Genomic DNA, 22,848 nt, shown 5'->3' on the forward strand with positions numbered 1-22,848 from the left:
ATACAAGGAGAATAGTAAAAAAAAGACACTTCTGACAGCTCTCTCAGCTACTTTTAACATCCTGGAGGGGTGGCAGGAAATATGGAACACTGGTGTGAAGTCAAGTCTGCCCTTAATTCTGTCACACTGACAAGGCTTTCCCCTCTGGTTCTCCGATGCAAAGAAGAATTTCAAATGGATGCACTCCAAACACATGCTGCCATTCACTCCTGCCTGGGATGGCTTCTTACAGCTCAGCTCTTCTGTTGGGGGGATGTACAAAATCACAGGAGCATGACATAAAGCAGAAAGGCAGATATTGGAAGTCACCTACAATATGTCGGGCAAGTCTCTGATGTCCCAAAATAGTGAATACAAGAGTGAGACATCAAACAAGATGAGCCCCTGCACATTGCCCAGCCCCACTGCCTCTGGTGTGAAACCTACATTAAAAACAGCCAATCACTCTTCCCTTAGAAACATGGTGGCCAAATCCAATTGCCTACTGCATACAGTGGGTCCTGGATTCCACTTTCCCTAAACCATGCCTGGGAATTGTCTCTGTTTAACAGGCATAAATTCAAACCTGGAGTGTTGGTACAGCTGCAGTAAGTAAGGATGTAACCCCACCAGATGACAGCAGGTTATAGGGCGTTACCACAAGTCAGAGAAGACTGCTTGCAAGTTGCAAAATAAATACTCAGAAAATTAATTTAAAGCTGAAATAACTCATGCTAAGCAGATAATCCAACATTATTATTATTATTATTATTATTATTATTATTCACTAAAACTTTATACCCTATCAAGTAACAAAAAAAATTTTCATCAACACAGCATATTATTTTGTAATGGATATTTTTTCTATACCATTGAAAAATGGCTTCAGAAATTTTCAAGCTGAATTGTTTGTTTATTCTTACACTTTTAAAAATAACTTCTATTTTGAAGGACTCCCAAAACACAGCATCAGGAGTTAAAATATATCTCAATCCCTCCACAATACACAACACATTTATTAATTGTTTTAAACTGATGCACTGTCTGACTTTTAACTCCACCGCTTACAACTTCTGCCTACAAGGAGCTCACAAAATGGCTATAGGTTGAGTTTCTGCTAAATGACTGCCAAGTTTCTGCCAAGTTTCAAAACATGAAATTAGAAATCAAAGAAAAAAACAAACATCTACATTATAAGCTTCATCTGTCATTAGAGGAAAAAAAAAGTCTTTCTTGTGTAACTTTTCTAGACCATGCCAAAAGGGTGAACAAAAAAGCCACTCTGTGCTCTATATGTTGCTGGAATCCGAAACTGTGGCAGATTATCATCACCCCAGCATGGTATACACTTACTTATTTCCTGGAGAGCGACATTTTCGTTTGCTTTGGTTCATTTGCTGTTAAAACATTTGTGAAAATAATTTAAAAGATTGAAAGAAATACCATCAAGGCGATACTTAGAAGACTTGCTAACTGCTACCTTCCATTTTATCAGAAAACAACCACAACGCTAATGATTTCATTGAAATGATTCCTTTTTAAAATGGAATTATGGCTTCCTATGAATTAGAACTAGATGTGATTAAAATTAACCATTTCTCAAAAAAAGAAATGTTTCATGGCAGTCACTATGAGGGAAGATATATGGCTAAAGATTCAAAGATTACGAATCTCAGGAGGAAGAATTTTAGGGACAAGGAGGGGTATATATGCAGACCTTCACTCTAGAGTGTTTTGTTCCACAAGACTTCCCTTACATCATGGTTGCAAATAATCTGCAGAAGAATATTTACACTGAAGAGCAAGCAAGAGTTCCACAGATTTCCATCTTGAAAAGTGTCACAATTCAAACAAGTTCCATCAGCAAATACTTTGGAGGAAACAAACTGTCCGACAGATAATGAAAAGCATCTTGAAAGCTCTGCGTCCATCGTAGAAACGGTCTTGTCAACAGGCAGTGCCTGTTAGCTTAAGTGTCCACAAATGTAAGCTGTCCTAACAGCTAAACAACATATGGAGCCCTCTAGAAATGAAACTCCCTACCCTGAATGGAATCTACAAACAATGAAGTGCAAGAATAGCAAGTACCATGGTGAACATAGCCAGTGCAACTTAAAACACAAACACCCTTAACAGACACCTAAAATATAATAGCAGATCTTATCAGCTGCACCTCAACCATCATACAGAACTAACTAAAAAACAACACATTGCAATTCCTCCTAAGGGTGGCAAAAATGCATTTTCTGCTACAATATCAGGTTCCAAACTATAGGCTGAGTAGTACAATTTATGATGAAGCACTTCAATCTAATGAGGAACTCTAAGGCTAATACATCCCAGGGAAAAGGAGACCTGACTGTATAACAGAACTGTTTTACACACCATAGTTTCCAAACCACTTGGAGAACTGGTCAGTCCTGGCCTTCTGTATGGATGAAAACTGGAGATTCACCACTGCTAGGAAGGACTCATCAAAAGTCTTAAGAAGCCACCAAGAATTACAGAATGAGAAATTCCCAGAAATACCAGAAGCAAAATAAATTGAAAGGTGCACATCTGACCCATCTTCAAGTTCTGGAAGCATGTGTAGGACAAATCTGAACCGTATGAGATTTTTTTGCTCCAAATTCTCCTCCAGCATATCAACAGTGGCACACGCCTGCTGATTCATCAAGTTACACAGTCTCTCCTTTGGTCTGTCATACACAGTTAAGAAACTGCTTTGTAATAAGATAAGGAGTCCTGTACTTAAAGCATTCGTAAAACCAATCAAACAAGCAAACAAAAAGCCCACTTTCCATCTCTTACCCAATGCATCTGTATCCTAAGTAGAATCAGTCACTGAGCAAGAAGTTCTTAAACTCAAACCTCAAAGGCACAAGACAACCCTACTGAGATGGACTAGGGCTCCTGAAGCAGCTGCTTCTGGTCCATTGAGCTGGTTGGCAAAAATGAGAGGAGAAAAAACTCTACAGAAAAAAAAGGCCAGAATTTGTCTTGAAGAGGAAAAACTTTAGATCAAAAACAAATACAGCCCAATTGTAGTGCACAAATCAAAAGTTGCTAAGCAATCTGTAGTGACATGACTGGGTTAACCATGGGAACATGACTAGCTTTCCTCAGGAAGTTTCAAAGGACATTTAGTAAATAAGACAATTTTAAAGGCACAAATTTCTTGCTCTAAAACAAGCTAAGTCACAGCTAAGTAATTAGCACAATTCATTTCACAGGCTTTTTAATCATCCAGTAGTAGCAACACTAGTTTTGGAGAATTGTTTGAAGTGCTATGAGGACAGAAGAAGGGAAGAATTCCAGCAAACAAACAAAAGAACAAATACAGAAACTTCAGGATTAAATCTATCTGCATTGTTGAAATGCATCATCAATATGAAGAGACTAGGAAGTCAAGGGAATGTTTTTCCTAACACCTTTTTTTCTTAAGGCAGCTGGTAATTAGTAGTCACGGGTTCAAACGGAAGCCAGAAACACTTCCATGCATGTTCCAAGCACTGTTTCAGACACTGGAGTACCTGAAGGACCTGCACAGGCTGCCAGATGTACCACAGAAGTTCAAGGACACTCCCATTTTCTGGAGCTGCTCCTTGAGGTCACACAAGGGTGAATATGGCAAACTGGGTCTTCAGTTATACTTACTGCAAGTGAATGAAAAGTGCCTCCACAAATGCAGACCTTGAAGAATATATTCTGGGTTTATCATATAGAAATTGAAATAAAGCAAAAGGCTAAAAGAAACATTAGTTAAGTGCTCCACTTGCTAACAAAATCAGAATTTTCAGCCCACAGATGTTTGCTTACATCTCTAGCCTGGAGTATGCTACTCTGTTTTATCAAGTCAACCTAGAACACATTTCACTACAAGTAAAAAAAGGCAGTTAAGAGGAATACTAAAACTTCAAGTTTAGGCCAAGATTTCATCAAATTAGAACATCCAAGATCAAATACAAACAAAGGAGAGGAATAAGCGTTATGGCTTTTCCCTTCACCCACACAAATGTGGTCCAAACAGTTCCTTTTTTAGCTAGCAGTTCTATTTATGTATTTATACTGAGTTGAAATGGTGTAAGAATTTTTCTAAGATTTCCATACTGAAACCTGACAAAGAACTCTAAAAAGTGTCAAATACATAAAAAAAACCCATCCAAGCAGGCAAACAAACATGAGGTCTTATAAGAGCATGTACCAAAAGATTGAAAATAATCTTGTGAAGGTCAGATGGATGCTCAAACATTACTGACCTTTTAAGGAATTGTTTCATCCCTGCCTCTTTCCAGAGACAAAAAACCCCAAATCTAGTTTGCACATTTATACAGAAAAAAGAACTAATGCAACTTTTGCATCTGGTTGTCTCCCTAGTACCATCAGAAGAAGCTAGGCCATTTATTTGATTGAGTGAAAACAGCCTGGAGAAACAGTCCGATTGGTCTGGACTCCAGACCACATGATCAGGTTGCTGAATACGTCAACAAATTGCATTAATCCATAAAAGGATTGAATGACTTTTCAGTCACGACTTTTCAGAATTTCAGCATGTTCCATTCTCACCAAATGAAAGCACCTCCAGATGGAGCAGATGTAAGGCTCCATGTGAGTGAAAGAAAAACCATACTTTTACTGCAACATGTAATAGATAGGGACTCATACTCATCTTCCTGATCCCTCAACTCTATCTAGTCTTTCAATATAATAAAATGATATGATTACATTTCCAAGTCTTCATTTAAAATGGCTTCCAGAGTTAAAAGATGTGTATAAGTCTGGTCCATTACTATTTGTTGGCTAAGCAACGCAATTGTTTAAATTAATAGAACTGAATTTTCATAACAGGGTTTTTTTTTTCCCCTATGTTTTATCATAACATTAAAGGAAGAAATTATCTTCCTGTTTCCAAAATCTCCAAATTACATTCCTCCTTCCTGCATCAGGCAAAATGCAGGATTACTAAGGGTTTTTAAACCCAAAATTATTCCAGGCAGAAAAAATGAAGAAGAGCAAGTAACAGAGAGGGATTTGGACATCAAACCAAAAATGGCCCAGCACTAAGGGCAGTCAACTTGAAAAGAAAAGACAAAGCATTAAAATTCAGGTCTCCTGCGTGACATGGGTGAGACAATTCTAATAACTAAGTTACATCCTGTATGATTGTCTTGGGGTGACTTTATGATGCTGAATTGTATCCCCATTCATCTGTTTAGCCCAAAAATAAGTTTTACACCTTTAAGACTAGTTCTGAGAGCAAAGGAGGGGGAGAGAAGAAGCATGCAGTTTGTTTCTGAAACTGCACTCACTCCTCTACATTCCAGCTCCTAGACTGTATTATCTACAGCACAGACAGACAGCAAGACAGAACTCTCCTTTACTTTTTAGTTTGTTTTTAGCTAGCTGAAGCAGAGAAGTTCCCTCAACTATAGTCTTTCTTTTTCCTTAGAACTCTTTGAACCTGCTCTAAACTGAAAAATCAAAGGAGCATCAACAACTCGCACCTATTAACCCACCAAGCCTAGCCTAGGTCTTAACATTTCCCAATGCCAGAAAAACTAATAAAGCACTACATAGGCCCAGCATGAAGGGCAGTCAACTTAAAAAGGAAAGATGAAGCACTAAAATTCAGGTCTCCTGACTGACTGACCTCTTGTCCACATCTTCTGATGTGGACAAGACAAATCAAATAACTGTGTTACATCCTGTATGATTCTCCTAACCACTCACTGTAATTCCAGCATGGATAAATTCTTCTTGCTTGAAGAAGCATTGATGTAGCTTATTTAAGCATGCACCTGCCATCCACTAGCCATGCAAATTATTTACCCTGCTTTACAAATATTACACCTGGAATAAGCACTCAAATATCAGCATGTGCCCCACAGAGCATTTGCCACCATCCGTGAGTCAGTGAAGAGGCAGAGTGCTGGCCACTTCTCTCATTCAGCCATATCCAAAGCTTTAAGCTTTAAGCTCCGTAACCTGACTGGATCCAGCTTGTCCTTCAGTGGCTTCCGCAAGTTGTCATGTAGGACTCCATACAGCAGCTATCCATTTTTGATGCATCTCTACAATATGGCAGGAACCATCAGTAAAGACAGACACTTTTCATTTTTTGGTCAGGGCCTCCTTAGCACGTGTCACCTTCACCTCTTCCCCTTCTGATGATAATCTGAAATTTTTGCCTCAGGGCCAGTTCGTAATTACTTCCAAGATGCCTTTCCCTTTGAACGTCCAGCCCACCACTGGCAGTCGGGTGCCAGTGGAAGTTGTGCTTTGGTGCCAATCACTTCTGACACAGATGGAACCTTCTCATAAGCTGCCAGTAACTGCAGTGTGGTGTAGAGGTACAGCTGGACTCAGATCCTTTGTATCCCAGAGTCAAGAGCCATAGGGTGGTCCTCGAACTTCCTCAGGTCCCTTCTGGCGGAGGCTCCAGGATGGACCATTCTCCCTGGCTACAGTGTGGAGCCTGTTTTCCACACCTTGTTCTGTCCTGACTGGTCCAATGGCTACTGTAGGAACAATCTCCTCTTTAATTTGTTCAAAAGCTTGTTGCTGTTAAAGACCTCACTTGAAATCAATCTTCTTCCATGTCACATGATAGAGAGAGTTTACAATCTGATTGTAACACGGAATATGCATTCTCCAAAATACCACAGTGCCAGGAAAGCCTGTGTTTCCCTCCTCTTGGTTAGTGGGGACATGGCTGCTATTTTGTTAACCGTATCCACTGAAATCTGACAATGTCCATCTTGCTATTTTACTTCTAAAAACTGAATTTCCTGGGCAGGTCCCTTGACTTTACTCTGTTTTATGGCAAAACCAGCCTTCAGGAGGATTCGTCTCCCCTCGCACCGAACAGCTGCCCCCGTGGAAAACCCGCGGCTGCCTCGCCACCGCTCCGCGTGGCCATAGCAAGCCGGCCGATACTCGCTGCCTAGCCCCGGTCAGGGCAGCCTGTGGAACCGGGGCCGAGGGCGGGAGGGTGAGGCCAGCGGCCCCGGGGCGCCGCTGTTGCCAGATGGGTGGGCAGCCCCACCGAGGGATGGCTCAGAGCCGCAGTCTGGGCAGTGAAACCCGCTCACTGCCGCTGCAACAGAAGCCCCGTGCCGGCAGTGCCCGCGGGCACCAGCCGAGAGAGACCGCCGGGAGGGGGCCAAGCTCCAGCATGGCTGCCAGCGCCGGGAGCAAGATAAAGCTCGGACAGCAGTGCCTCAACACCAGCACCAGCGACATGTCCAGCAACAGAAACACGGACCCAATGACAAAGGTAAAAATGTCCTTGCCATGAATGTTTTGGGGGTCAGTGAAATGGTTCGATGTAAAGAACAGATATGGTTTCATAACCTGGAATGTTAACAAAGCAGATGTGTTTGTACATCAGACTGCTATTAAAAAGAATAACCCCAGGAAATACCTCCACAGTCCAGGAGATGGAGAAATTGTGGAATTTAATATAATACAAGGAATAAAAGGGCCCCAAGCAGCCAATATGACTCAGTGCAAGGTAGTGAACATGCACTGAACTGCAAAACTGTGAAATATTATCCACATCTCAGAACTCCTCCACACACCTACCAAGGAAATAGAACCCAAAACCAACAGCCATCAAGCCCCAGCAACAGCCTAGAATCCAAAAGGGCACAGAACACCGACGAGCTGTCCTGCATTGAAAAGTCCACCTCCATAATGACTGAACCTTCCAATCGGATAAGTCCCACTTCTTCCCCTTTCCCCAATTCCTGTGGCCTCCCTGCCCCTCTCCCACTTTCCCATTTTCCTTTCCATTGTCCTATTACCCCTTTTTTATGTTCCCAGAAATTCCTACCTCCTCTCCCCCTTTTCACGGCCTCCCTCCACTAATCCCTTTCCCCAGTGTTCTTTCATAATACCAGAGGGAGTGTGATTGGGAGGGAAAGAAAAGAATGTTTCCTTGAAGTAACCATCTTTTTCTTAAAAGTTAATAATTTCTATTTTGGAGTTTCCAACAGGCACACCACCACGTGCACTACATCGTACAGAGCCAGTCACAGACAACAACACTGCCACAGGTGACAGAGAACCAGTCCCTGCTGAAGGAACCTTCTCCTGACTCAGTTTCCAGATAAACCGTACTCAGAAAACCCCACATCCATCCTGCCAGCTGTAAGAAAATCAATTTGGAATTGTTTGCATTTTGAAAATTGTCTTATGAGTGCTTTTGATTGTTTTTGTCATTTTATGTTGATTCAATTGATCCTTCAGAGAAGCTTTCTTAATAATATCGAAACGGGGAGTTGTGGAGACCCTGGGGGGCATCCCCTGGGTTGGGGAAACACAAGAAGCTTCCCTCAAAAAGCTGGTAAGACGGCATTGGCTCCTTCCCCTGTTTTTATCTCTGTTCCTGTGTTCCTGAGCCACTCCCTCCCTATTCCCTGATTGGCCCTTATCTTTTAACTGCCCCGAGACCAAGGTGATCCCGGGCTCCTGGGGAGAGAGAAACCTGGACCCTCCATGTGTGTGTGCCTGGGACCCGAACATGTTACCGTGTGGCTGAATTAAACATCTGTAGATATTGTGAAAATGGCCTTTTTGATTCTTTACCCTGGACTTTACTAGCAGCTATTCAGGCTGCAACACTGCAGCTGTGCCAGGTCATCAAAGGCATTGCCAAGGATGGCCGACAGCGAGTTCTGTGACAGGTAGAGCGAGCGCAAGGCACTGAGTCCCTGGAAGAAGCGTTGTGGGACCACACGCATCCCCTGTGGCTGCTGCGCCTGCAACTTCAGCTCACAGAGGTTGTGCAGGGAGTGGAAAGGTGGCAGCTGCCGCAGGTGTGGGCTCAGGCAGCGCAGCCCATTGGCAGCAGCTCCAGCTCACCCAGGGTCACCTGCACTGGCTGGAATGCGGCCACGCTCACCTCCAGCAGCCGACTGCAGGCCAGGGAAAGCCGGCAAAGCTGTGGGAGGCCCTGGAATGCCACGGCTGCTGAGTGCCACAGGTTGTTCCCGCCCAGGCCAAGGGTCTGCAGGCGGTGATAGAATGACCCACTCAGTAGATGAGGGAAGGGTGGTGGATGTATATTTATAGACATCAGTAAAGCCTTTGATACTGGAGAAGCTGGCTGCTCATGGATTGGACAAGGGAACTGTTTGCTGGATGAAAAACTGGCTGATGCCCAAGCCCAGAGAGTGGTGGGGAATGGAACTAAATCCAGCTGGGGGTAGTGTAGCAGGACATGTTCCCTGCCACAAGAACTTGCTAATTGCTGAAATAAATCACTAAGGACTGCTTGTCTCATGGCTATTTGGGCGCTATAGAAGCAGCACTTGTAGATGACAATAAACATCTTGCTGTGGAAGCAAGATTGTGGAAAGATAAGCTGGAATTTCTGACAGACACTTTACTTCACAATCTATTAAAGCTACATCAAACTTTCACAAAGTAGAAGTTTCTGCACATTCCCTGGAAATGTGTGGGGCTTTTCCCCCAAAGTTGGGATGCTGGTTTTGTGATTCCTCTCTTGAGGGTTGAGTGAAAAGACTTTGTGTACACTCTTGCCAGTTTGGTGGTAAGTTACATTGATTCCTAATCTATATTATTTCTTTCCTAGCTTTGATATAGGTACCTTAATGTTGTGAACTGTTTTACGTAACCTACTGGTAGTTCTTCTGTTTTATACCGTGTAGCAAGTAACTCTGTTCAAGACCTTTGTCTATTATCTCCTGTCTATTCAATAAATAACTAATTTCATAATAGACCTGATCTGCCACTCTTAGAACTTGCAAGCCAGAGTGGTTTAGGTGCAGACCACCTAATTCAAGCTGTACCCAAAAATATTAGCCTAAGACAGGGCTTGTCTGAAGCTCCCATTCTATCCATAACACCCAATTACTTGTGGGTGACCCCAGGAGTCAGTGCTGGGTCCAGTCCTGTTCAACATCTTTATTGATGATCTGGATGAGGGGATCAAGTGGAAGTCAAACTAAGTTCACAAATGACACCAACTTATGTGGGTCTGTGGATCTGCTGGAGGGCAGAAAGGGAGAGGATCCCTGCAGAGGGATCAGGACAGGCTAGGTCAAGAGGCTGAACCTGTCATCTCCCCCATTGAGATGCCTGTTGTGTAGGAATCATGCTCCAGGTGCCTCCACCTGAGGGACTGGAAAGGGCTGGAGCAGACCTGAGAGACTCACACCCCCCAACCCATCTCCCCCAGGGGCTTTTTCATCAGGTTTTCTCTTGCTGTCTCTTCCTGAAGTGTGAGTGATGGAGCAGCCTGGGAGGGCACCTGGGGTCAGCCAAGGTTTCCTACCCCAAACCTCCCCCACTTTTAGAATCCCAGGCTGGTTTGGGTTGGAAGGGACTTAAAAGGTCATCTCCATCCACCCCCTGCCATGAGCAGGGACATCTTCTACTATCCCAGGTTGCTCCAAGCCCTGTCCATCCTGGCCTTGGATACTTCCAGGGATGGAGCAGCTGCAGCTTCTCTGGACAACCGGTGCCAGGATCTCACCACCCTCGCAGGGAGGAATTTCTTCCCGATATCCTATCTAACCCTACCCTCTGGCAGGTGGAAACCCTCACCCTTCATCCTGTACCCTGACAAAGACCCTCTTCAGCTCTCCTGGAGACCACTTTCTATATTATATTTTATCTCTCTATTAGATCTATGCCTATGTACATATCAGCCCAAAAAGTGGCTCAGGCAGTCCACCTGGGGTAGCCCCTTTTAGGGGGTGCAGGGGGTGCCAAGGGTTTGGGCAGATCTATGGGTTATTTTAGAGAGCCTCAGGAGGTATTAGAGGGAGGTTTGGGAGGGTCCTGAGGGTTTATAGGGTCTTGGGGGGGAGGAAGCTATGGAGCATTTTCAGGGGATTCTGAGGGTATTTGGGATCTACTGGGGAGTCTGTAGGGGATGAAGGGGGGTCTCTGGGGTTTTATATACACCAGGTCCCCAAAGTCCTCTCAACCTGTTCTTCATCTGACCGGATTTTCTCCACCTGTCAGGGAAGTTCACTGCACGGACTCGGTTCCTGATTCCCATGAAATTTTGATGCACGCAACATGCAGGAATGCTTTTCCTGCAATTTCCCTGGCTCCAAGAGGGACCACGGGAGTGACACGAAAAAGTGCGGGGGCCTGTCCATCCTCCACATCGGCAACTGCAGTTTTGATTCAAATTTTAATTAAAGGCTGAAGTGTTGCTGATACTGCGATAGAGTCAGGGTCTTACTCTACATCGTTGTCATCACGCCAATTCCCAGGGCGCTTGGAGGCCAGCTGGGGATGCTTGCGGGATCATTAAAGGGTCTGGAGGGGCACTTAGGGGTCGGGGAGGTAGTTGGAGAGCACTTGGGGGTCCGAGGGTACACAGAGGGGGCGTTTTGGGGGCAAGTAGGGGACGGGCGGACTTCGGGACCCTGAGGGGCACTTGAGGGTCAGGAGAGGGAAACTGGGGGTACTTACGGGGCCCCGGGGCGCACTTACGGTTCAGGGAAGCACTTGGGGAGCAGCTGGGACGGTACTTAGGGGACTGTCCCGGCCCCGACGGGCCTTTCACGGGCCGCGGGGCATGACGGGAACCGCAATCGCGGCTCTATCGGCGGCCTATGGAGCCCCGCGGTCTTTCGGGAGTTGTAGTCCAGGAAGTGAGTAAACTGGCGCGGAACCATCGGCCAATGGGAGGCGGGGGGGGGGGGGGGAATAGGGAGAGCACGAGGGATTTTTGGGGGCTTAGGGGGATCTTCTGACGCCCTCATGATCCCCCCGCCCCCAGCGCCCTCAGGGGCGGAGGACACCAGAACCCCCCGGCGCCACGTCAGCCGTGTGAAGGTGAAGAAGACAGGTGAGCCCCACTCCCACGGATTTGGGGGTTCCCTTCCCCGAAATGCCCAATAAACCCCCAGGCACCCCTATTGACTTCCTAGTCCCCGTAGACCTCCCAACGCTGTTCTGGGCCCCCCAAAACATCGCACAGACTCCGGGACCGTAAAGACCCCCCCAAAGCCGTACCTGGACCCCCAATATTTTTCACAGATTTTCCTCGATACTCCTAGAGTCTCCCCCAAAATTCCCACAGACCTCTTCTAGATGCCCTAGGCTCAGTGTGCCCCTAACCACTCCCGATTTCCTGCACTCCCCATACAAGCCCAAATTCCCTTCTGAACTTAATAACGTTGGAGATTTTTCTCCTTTTTAAGGCCTTTATTAAAAATCAGCTTGGGTGGGGAGAACCACACGCCACCGCTGTGCCCAGGAGTGGCACGGAGGAGAAGAAGGAAGAGTGCAGCTGTGTCCACTGGTCTGCAGACAGAACTGGGGTTTCCATCCTCAGGAGAACACCAAGAGGTTGCCCAGTTTTGGGTTGACATTTGAGGGCCTCTTTCTAGCCGACGTTTTTTAGGTTAGGGTGAGAACTAAAAAGGGTCTTAGCAGACACTGGATTCAGTTCTTCACCTCTAGACATCTCTTAGATCTCTTAATTCCACGGTGGCTCATTGTTTTACGGGTTTTTCCTGCTAGATTTGGTGAGGGGTTTCCTCATTTGCATGCCTACTCCGATTTCACCTCCTCCTCACAGTGCTGGGTGCCATTTTCCAGGAAGCAGCAGGGTGATACTCGAAGAAGAGGGATTTCTAACCATCAACAACAGGTAATTAAAAAAAATTATTAACAACAGGTAATTACAACATAAAATTATTAACAATAAATAGTTAAAACTGCAACTTAGCAGCAATTGGTTTAACCTGTTAACTCCGCAACCTTTTTAAAAAAAAAATGGACAACTTTTTTACTCATAACACCTTCCTCAGCCTCTGAGCCCCTCCAAACACCCTAAAGACCCTTAGGGACCCCCTAGAGACACCCAGTGCCCCACCAATAGCTGCTTTTGAGCCCCCAGAAGCCCCCAAATGCTCTTGGGGACATTTGGAGGGAGAGGGGATTGGGGGCAATCCCAAAGGTGGGGGAAGGTAAGGGAGGGAGTTTTGGGGGTCTCCCCACCTCCCTGGTGCAATTTTGGGGTGTCATTGCTTTATTGGCCCCACCATGGGCTGGAGGTGTCCAGGTGGGCATTCCAAGAGGGTCTCAATGGCCCTGGGGGAGAAAAGGGAGAGCACATGGGGAGTTAGGGGGACCTGGGGGAGGCTCAGGGGCAGACCCCTGAAATTTGGGGGTGGGGATGTCTTACCAAAGGCTTCCCCTTACGGCCTGGCGGTGGCATTGCAGCATCCAGAGGAGGACGTCCCCAAGAGGGCCTGGGGGGGGCTGCATGTCACAGGGGGTGGGTTACGGGGGGTGGCAGTCCCACAAGTGTTCCCCCAGCCCCACAAGGGACTTCCTGAGCCAGAAGTGTCTCCCCAACCCACAAATGCCCCCTCAGCCCCTCAAGAGGTCGCTGATCCACAACTACCCCCCCGCCCCACAAGTGCCCACCCTGGCCCACAAATGACCACCTGAGGCCACAAGGGCACATCCAGGCCCATCAGTGACCCCTCTGCCCCACAAATGCCCCCAGCCCCACAAAGGTGCCTCATAACCCTCAGTAGCCCCCAGCCTTCGAGTGACTCCCTGGCTGACAAGCACTCCCCATGACCCTCAGTTGACCTGATGACCCACAAGTGACCCCCATCACCCTCAAGTGGGTTCCTTGCTCACAAATGACCCCATGGCCCTCAAGTGACCCTCATGACCCTCAAGGACTCCTCTAGTTCCTCACCCAGTGGCTGCTGCCATGGCGCCCCCTATAGAGTATCACCTGCACTGCTCCTGATTGGCAGTGGGGCCTCCCTGGGGTCACTTTGAAATGGGCAGGAGACTTTTATCCTTTTTAATGCCTTTATTAAAAGTGATCAGCTCTGGGGGGGAAAACTGACAGTCCACACCACGCTGCCACCACTGCCGGTGCCACTGCTACTGCTGCTGCATCCAGGAGTGACTCAGAGGAGGAGAAAGAATGCACTCAGAGGAGGAGAAAGAATGCAGCTTTGTCCACTGGTCTGTGGACAGAGCTGGGGAATCCATCCTCAGAAGAATATCAGGAAAATCCCTTGTTCTTTTGGTTTGACCTCTAGGGTCCTTCCTCTAGCCGAGGTCCTCCTGGCTGGGGCGAGGGGCAAAAAAGGGTCTCAGCATCTCTGCAGGCTCTGGATTTTGTATAGTCATCACTTTGATTCATCAATTTTGTGTTGGCTCGTTGTTTTAGGGGTTTTTGGCTAGGTTTGGTGAGGGGTCTCTCCCGCTGCATGCTGGATCCAATGTCATTTGCATGTTGATTCATGTCCCTTTTCCTCACCCGTCGGGGTGTCATCTTCTAGGAAGCAGCAGGGTGTCACTCTGACAAAAGGCGGAATTCTTAACCATCAATGACAGGTAGTTAATGAAAACGACTGGTGATTACAATAACAAACAGTTAGAACTCCACCCTGGCAGCAACTGGTCCAACCTGTTCACTCTGCAACCTTTTAAAAAAATTGGGTAACTTTTTTTACTCATAACAACATGACCTCAAGCCTGGGGCAGGGGGTCAGGAAGCGCCTCCCTTGCAGGCCGCACGGCATCCTGGGAGCCGCGTGACTTCCAATGTGGGGCACACCACAGAGCGCCGAGGCAGTCATGTGACCCCCGAAATGGCTCCTGCAGCAAAGGCTCATGGGACTCTCGCTTCCCATTGGGTGGCGCCCCCTGGTGCAGAGGTGCACAGCAGCTGCTGCTGATTTGCCGCAGAGCATGGTGGGAGTCGTGTGACTGTGAGTATAGTGCCCCCTGCAGGGTATCCAGCAAGCTGCTCCTTATCGGCCAGAGGGTCTTGTGGGAGGCCTGTGGCCTCCAACATGAATCCTGCCACAAAGGTTCCTGGGAGACAGCCTGGGGTGAAGATGCCCCCTGGTGCTCGCAGTAATGTCTCCCGATTGGCCATGGCAGGGGGCCCTCAGGTGGGTCACGTGACTCCCAGAGCACTGCCCCCTGCAGGACCCTGGGCGGTTATGTGACGTCCCCGGTGGCACTCCCTGCAGGGAACCCCGGGGAGCAGCAGAGCCCACCCAGCAGGGCCCTGGCCACCAGGGGCGTGCCCAACACTGGCTCCTCCCCTTGGCATCGCCTCCAGTGCCATTGGACAAGGGGATCATCGAGGGTGGAGCTGCAGGGGGCGAAGCCTCTGCTTGGCTCCGCGCCTTCCAGCCCGTGGGGGCGGGGGCTGAGCAAGGTCTGTCTGGGGGGGGAGAAAAGAGTTGGGGAGGGGCAAGGACCCCCGAAATGCTGACCCTGCACTGACCTCACGGGGCTGGTGGTCTCGGGAGAAGTTTGAGGGGCTACAGGACGCACTTATGGGCAGAATGGCGGGGTCCGGGGCATCACCTGGCATCGGATGGGGTAGTTGGGGGTCCTTGAGGCACTCTTGGGGAACGCTGGCGCAAGAGAGGGAATTGGCAGGCATTTAGGGGTCTGGGGAGCACTTGGAGTCTGGAACAACACTGAGGGAATGGGGGAGCAGACTGAAGCCTCCAGGGGGCAATTGGGGATCCCATAGGGCACTTGAGGATGGGCTGCTCTCCCACCTCCTTTGCACTGGACACTCTGTTTGCTGCTCCAGGCTGAGCCTCTGCGGGAGGTATGCGAGAACTGATGATGCGGCCCCCCACCCCCCCCCAAGCCCTACAGATTCCTCCCTTGGTCCCCTCTGGAGCCCTCAGGCCTCACTCGCTCCATCACCTCGTTTGGTTTCCCCCAGTGCTCTGAGCTCGGGCGCTGATTGGTTCAGGGCGGAGATGGGCAGGCGCTGCGGCCAATGGGAGGTGGGGGAGGGGAGGGGTCCATGGGAGGGCTTCGGGGATTCCCAGAGGGGTTTGGGGGCTCTGGAGGCACTGAGGGAGGCCCTGGAGTATAAAGGGGGGTCCCTGGAGCGGTTTGTCGGTCTGGGGGTGCTGAGACATGCCCAGGGAGTTCTGGGGGTCACTGGGGTGGTTTTGAGGGTCTCAGAGAGGTTGGTTGGGATCCTCAGGGAAAGGTTTGTAGTGGAGGGAGGTTGGTGTGGTTCTGGGTGTCCTAGAAGGGACTTCGTGGTGCAGGAGGATCAAGGGGATCTCCATATGGTTTGGGAGGCCCTCGGGTTGGTTAAAGTAGCAGACAGCTGGGGTCACACTGACAGAGACCCCGATATCCCCATGGACCCCCCCAAATCTCCCCTAGAAACTCCAAACCCTCCCAGGGACCCCCAGATCCTGACAGGACTCTCTCAGCTCCCCTTAGTTCCAGTAGCCCGTCCAAGGGAATGATACCAAGATTTGCTGGCAAATAAACTTTCTAACACAATTTGAAGCATTAGAAAGCAGGCGTTCTTTATCTGCACAGGACACTCTGAAGGATTTCTCCTTTAATCTGATGTGTGCGGTGAAACTTTACCACAGGGTATGGTCCTGGAGGGACCACGAACGATTCTCTGGTGGTCGTGTTCACAGAATGCTTCCATATTCCATGTGACCTTTCCTTGAACGTTTTCGTTGTGCATGCACTGTTACTTCTTGTTATGTAATGTAGTGTTGAGAGTTTTTTGCATGACAATGGACATATGCAGCATATGCACTATCCAGCCTTCATAGAAACTGAGTAAGGTCACCATGCCCTTGGAAGGACACAAAAGGAGAAGAACACGCTCAAAAGCAGACAGTTCAGGAGGGGAGACTGCAAAGGCAGACAAGAAAACCGCAGCAAGATGCATGAAGAAGGAAGACTAACTAAAATTAACTAAAAATATTAAAATGCATGCGTTAAAAGGATTTAACCGATCATGTATTAGCTTGAGGTGTGAACGATAGAGAATAGTATAAATATGGCTTGCTTTTTGTAATAAATTGGCTTGACTTGATCATATTGGTCATGGCGTGATGTCCTGTTAATTATCCTCTGCAATGTAGCAGGCCCAGTGTTGCTGCCGCTTGGGGCGTGGCGTCCCGGGTCGAGGACGGTTCAGTGGCGGCGCCTCTGCCACATGGGCAAAGCACATGCATACACCAATGTGGTGGACAGTAACTGGCCTTTATTAACGGTTAGACAGGGTCATTTATAACAGGGGGTAATGGTCAGTTAACAGTAAAAGGGGAGGGGTTCTGCGTGACCTCGCGATATCTCGAGAACTCGCGATATTTCCCCACAGCCCAGAGCCTGCAAGACTTCCCTGGTGGTCAGAAGCCTAAGATAGGAAATGCCAAATCCTGGTGACTGGACTAGAAGCCCACCTCTTCCACCTTCAGACCCCTTGCTTATCTCTAAGACTATAGGTCACTTTCCTTTAACCCTTGCTATTGGACAATTTCTGAAACCCCTGTACCCTATATAAAGAGCTGCTTTTGCCTAGTGCAGGAAGAAGAGCTGTCACTGGGAACCTTCGCAGAAGAATCGATAAAAGACACTCCTGTGGAACCCCGCACAGCTCTTCTCTCTCCCTGCGTCTGCCTGCCTAGGCAACCTAGCAAGCTGAGAGCTGAAATCACAATGAGCTGATAATCACTAAAGAGCTGATATCACTTCCCTTGCTAAGGTTGCCTGCAGCTAAGAACTGCTTGGGAGCTTGGACAGCTGTGCTGAACAGGTCAAACAGGTCAGAGCTATCTGGACACCCGTTGCAGCTTGCTGGGGTCAGCCTGAACCCCAGAAAAGGTCGCAATAACATAACTTGACAAAAACCCCACTACATTCCTCATTACCTATATTCCATTGGCTCGAGCTGTGCTCAGCATATCCTCTCAGCATACCTTTATGTACTTTCAGCTTTTTTGCCAGTTGTCTTTCAGCTCCATCCAGCACCTTCAGGGCAACTGAAAATTTCTCTTCTCTGTGTCATTTATCAGGAGCCCCAAAATCCTTCCAGAGACCCACATCTCCCCAGAGAGACCTTGTGGATTGGGAGGTTCAGAGGGCTGAGGGGATCCCTGGGTAGTTTTGGGGGATCTCCAAGTGGTTTTGGGGGTCCCTGGATGGCTTTGGGGGTGGGGTCTCTGTCTCTCTCAAGTTTTGAGGATCTTTGTGGGGTTCAGGGTTTCCCCATTTTTATGTCTTCATTTCAAGGCAAAAGCCCTTTAATTCCCTGTTTGCCATCATCTCTCCTGGCTCCAGCTGGTTTTCTTCAGCTTTTCCAGTCATTTGGGCCAGAATTTCTCATTACTTGGAATTCCCCACTGGGACTTGGTTCATTAATTTTGGGTAAAAAACATCTGGATTTGGTTTGTCCTTTCCCCAGGGTCATAGTGTCAGGAGAATTAACCCACAAGCACGAGAGGTTTCTTTCCAAAAAGGAGACAGAGGAGCCCTGTAACTTTATTCAGATAATGCAAGAGGTCATGGGCATTTCCCCTGGGTCTGCCAAATTTTGGGGGGATGCAGCCTGCTTTTTATCCTAATTTCCCTGCTGCATTTCCCTCTCTCTTTCCTCATTGGCTGGTGTGCTTGAGAGGCACAGTCTTCCTGAATCACCCAGTACAGACCCCCTTCCAATGTATACCCTCCTATTTCTTTTCCTTGTGTCAATCAATGGAATTCCTATGGAATTTATGGTTCTTCCTGTTGTTTCTTTTATCTCTTAGTATCCATTTTTGTTCATCAGCAGACTCACTGTTTGTAAAGACAAATCCCTCATTCTTTTTAATGGAGTCAGTGCCATGGGGATGGCAATTTTTTTGAGTTCCACTCTGTCACATCCTATCAGTGACAGGATCCAGCTGCCAGTTCCCAAATTCTCTGGAACTGTGGGTCATGCCTCCCTGGCCCCTCCTCCTCACCCCCCATCCTGAAATTTTGCTGAATCTGCCCAAATCTGCATGGCTTGGCTGTGGTTGAGCCTCATTTGGGGATAAAAGGAACAATTTGGGGACAAGTGCTCTGTCTGTGTCTGCAGAGTCCCTGGAATTCTGGAGTTGACAGGCTGGTCAGTGGGGAGGCTTCATTCCCTGTTTTTTCCTCATTTCCTTATTCTTTGGGGATGGACAGAAATTGAGGAGGGGTTTTTTGCCCAAATTTCAGATTTTTTACCCTTTCTCCTCCCCAATTTTATGGCTTTTGCCCCCTTATCCCAATAAGTTTCATAATTTTAACCCTTTTTCTTCACAAATGTTGGATTTAAACACTTTTTTGTGCCCAAGTTTTTTAATTTTTGCTCATTTCTCCCAAAATCTCAAGGGTTTGCCCTTTTTGTGCACTTTCCCCCCAGATTTCAGATTTTTTTCCCTCTTCATGCCCAAAATTTGGACATTTCCCCCCTTTTTTGATGCTGAATTGAGGATTTGGGGGAACTTGAGTGGGATAAGGTGGAAGGTGGGTTATCCTGGATTTTGAACACCATTTTGACCCAAACTGGGGGAATTTGGGGTCCCAAATTTCATCCTTTCCATAAAGTTTTAGTGTGAATTTGGTGGAAATGGGCTATTGAGGTGGCATCAAGGTAAGGTGTAGCATTGTGTTTTATATGGGTTTATTGTAAAGTTGGTTATTTTTATAAGTTAAGAATTTGGTTTGACTCTCGGTTCCCCCCATTTTCTCCTTCGTAATGGTTCGTTCCTTCCACCAGGTACCTGTCAATCAATGTAACCAACCCCCTTTCCTTTCGAGAAATTTCTATGTCAGTCTTCCCTTACCTAACATATGATTTATCCCCTGAGCCTTTTCCCTCCCCTGGGCCATTTCTATTGGTTCAGTTGTGTCCCTCGCTCCTCCCCTGGGCTTCGTTCATTTGTCCCTCGTGTCTCCTTCCGTTACACCCTTCCCCTTTATAAGTGCCTCCCTAACAGTTTTTCCCTGACGCCGTTACTGGCCCCGCCTGGCTCAATAAAGCGCCTTGGCATCCATACGTGTGTCTACTCCTTCCTTCCTTCACCTTAGTACTTCGCAGTCCTACTCTCGCCTGCGTCACTATGCCACAGACGGAGCCACTACTCGGGGTTCTTGCAGAGAACCTTGTGTTAAGAATAAGAATCTTGACTAGGCCAATATTCAAGCAGCAATCAATTTATTATTTAATATGGTAAAGTATGAGCAATACAGCGCTGGGTACAGTGGGGGAAGTTTTCCCTCCAACTGCACACTGATAATTGATGGTTACAGGTATTTATAGGGGTACTCATCAGGTTGTTTTTTTTTAACAGTTTCTATTTCCAATTTTTACGGATCAGCAATTTTTATTCCAAATCATTACATCACAATTCTATACACTATTGTGATTTGAATTTCTCAGGATGTATTTTCAAAGGAGTATCCCCAGATGGTGATGGTCCAGTTTCCGAAAGAAGAAAGACGAATCCCATCTGGTGGAGTCCAGCTCCCCAGATGTGTCCACCTTTTAATTGCAGAGGCTATAAATCTAACAACAGTGATGTCCAGCTTCCCTTTGGTCGAAACCATAAGTCCTTGAGGTGATGTTCATCTTCCTTTCTCAAACTGTTTTTCTCTGCTTCAATAAGGCGTGAGATAAGCATATTTCCTATATATCTTCCAAAGCTATAGTTTCAAGGATACAAGTAATATTCTAAAATTATACTTTCAAAAGGTTATTATTGCAGAGCTTTTTTTTTTATGGGTTAAATGCAAGCAAGAAGCAACATCCTTAACACCTTAATTCCTATGCTCCTAAATCAACCAGGGTTAATTTCAAACAAAAGACAGGTTCAAAGGCCTTTTTCCATGCTTTATTTTCCTCAGTTATTATTAGAATTCAGAACTATCCCATTGTCGATGTCCACACATTTCGCATTTGCAAGTACACACTTCGCCTGTTTGTACCTGACACGAAACACAGCTTTGCATCTCACACTGGGAGTGGCGGGATTCGTGCTCTCCACTTCGGCAGCGGCTAGCCGGGACCTGTCAGCTCCCATGGCCGCGGGACGAGACTGCAGTAAGGGGTTGGTGGGGGAGGGCTGCACCAGCATTTTAACCTGATTTTGACATAAATATAGGTGATTTTGGTAAAACTTTATCCTTTTTGAATAACGTTTTGGGCAAATCTGAATGGATTGGTGTAGGAGCATCGGGGGGTAGGACAGTCAGGACAGACGGAGACGAGATCTTTGAAGTCAAGTTGTGGAATTTGCGGTTTATTGCAAAGGGCCTGGGTGCAGGGCCCTGCTGGGAGCTGCCAGCCACAGCTCGGAGCAGGCCCGAGAGAAGTAAAGACAATGGTAAAGAGGATGATAGAGAGAGAGAGGATGAGAGGATAAGACAGCGAGGTTCCCGTTACAATACAATAAATCTTCTGTGTTGAATATTCTAATTCTCACTAACCAATCCAGTACAATATACAAATCCTATAGCATTTACATACAGCCTATAAGAATCGTTACATTACCCTACTATGTTACATTTTAAGCCCTAAAACCTCCTCTTTAGACCCCTTCTGCTTAGCTAGTAGGGTCTGCTCTGACCCTTGGACCTGCCTGCAAGCAGAGGGCATTGTTTCATCATGAGGGGATTACCTTCAGTCGGGCCACACCATTGTTTTCCAGTTGTTCAGTAACTAAAGTATCTCGAAGCTTGCTTTCGTTTCAATCTCGCTTATAGTTTCTATATTGTCGAAATCTCTTGCCAGGCAATCATATTTATAAGGCTTTCCTGTTTCATCTTCCCCAACAGATTGGGGAATTTGAAGTGGCCTTGGAGGGGGGATATCAGGGGGAGAGAGGGTTGGCTCATTTGTTGAACTCCATTTTGATCCAAACTGTATGGAATTTAGAGGGAAAAACAAGCATTTTGGCTCAAATTTGTGGGATTTGAGGCAAAATTCATAGTGTTTGGAAAGTTTTAGGGTGGATTTTGGTGGCAACAGGGGCCAAAATAAGCCCCAAGGGATTCCATGGGGTGAAAAAAGACATTTTGGGGGTTATTTGAGGGTTTTGGAGACATCTCTTGGCTCAGAGGGATTTTTCCCGTAAAATAGCAATTTTTAGTAATTTTGGGTGTTTTTCACCGCAGTGGCACAGCTTGGTCCTGGTGGCTCCTCCTTCCCTTCTGTGGTAAGCAACAGCCCCATTTTGCAGACAAAATCCCCAAATTTCTTGAATTTGGACTTATTTGCATGCTTTTTTGTACAGAAAAGGAAATTCTGAAAGCCTGGAGTGTCTTTTTCCTGAAAATTCCTTTTCCCCCTAATTTTGTATCTTCCCCAACAACCTCTCAGCCTCATATTTTTTATTTTTAACAAAAAAGTGTCCTTTTAAAATAATTTGTTTTAATCCAATAGCCTTTAGAATCTTCTTCTTTTTTCATGAAAACATCCCCTTTTTCCTCACTTTCTAAAGAAAAAATGAAAATGCACTTCATCCTCATTATTTGGGTTTACTTTTTAGTTTTGGGGAGGTTTTTTTGAGGTAAAATTCTAATTAGCTATTTTGGTGTTTTTTCAGGAACAAAACCCACCATTGATACAATGACTGTATTTTTGGGGGAGAAAAAAAAGTCTATTTTTAGAATGTTTTTTATGAAAAAGGCCTTTTATTTGCTCTATTTTAATAAAAACAATTCATTTTTATGGGAAAAACCATCCTATTCCTTATTTTCTTGACTTTTTCTTTAATTTTTCATGCAAAACCTATATCAACCCTATTTCTTAATCAATTTTTTAAGGAAAACCCCTTTTTTCCTCTTTTTCTCCGAATTTCTTTCTTATTTTTCTTCCTTTTTAAAAGACTTCATAAACTTTCTTTTAGACTATGGTTTTAAGGAAAACCACCTTTTATTTGGTGTATTTTAATTTTTAAAATCCCAATTCCTTATTCTCCTGTTGATTTTTCTTCAAGACCACAATTAAAAAAAAAAAAAAACCAAAAAAACAAACCAAAAAACAAACCTTACTTATAATTTAATTCAGAAACACCCCTTTATTCCCATGTTTTATTCCCA

General features: G+C 46.4%; 1 protein-coding gene across 2 annotated transcripts in view; it reads right to left on the reverse strand.

Annotated features, from left to right (window-relative positions):
* The window catches only part of MAJIN (membrane anchored junction protein), a 37,798-nt gene extending 26,231 nt beyond the window's left edge, over nt 1-11,567 (reverse strand). The window contains exon 1 of one of the 2 annotated variants that reach the window (XM_036391141.1): nt 11,455-11,567. The gene's annotated coding sequence lies outside the window, so the exon portion shown is untranslated. Of the gene's footprint in view, nt 1-11,433 lie in introns of both variants that reach the window. The other variant, XM_036391142.1, reaches the window with a different exon arrangement.
* Between the last annotated feature and the right edge of the window lie 11,281 nt (nt 11,568-22,848).

This window comes from Molothrus ater, chromosome 11 (genome assembly GCF_012460135.2).
Source record: "Molothrus ater isolate BHLD 08-10-18 breed brown headed cowbird chromosome 11, BPBGC_Mater_1.1, whole genome shotgun sequence".
NCBI lineage: Eukaryota > Metazoa > Chordata > Aves > Passeriformes > Icteridae > Molothrus > Molothrus ater.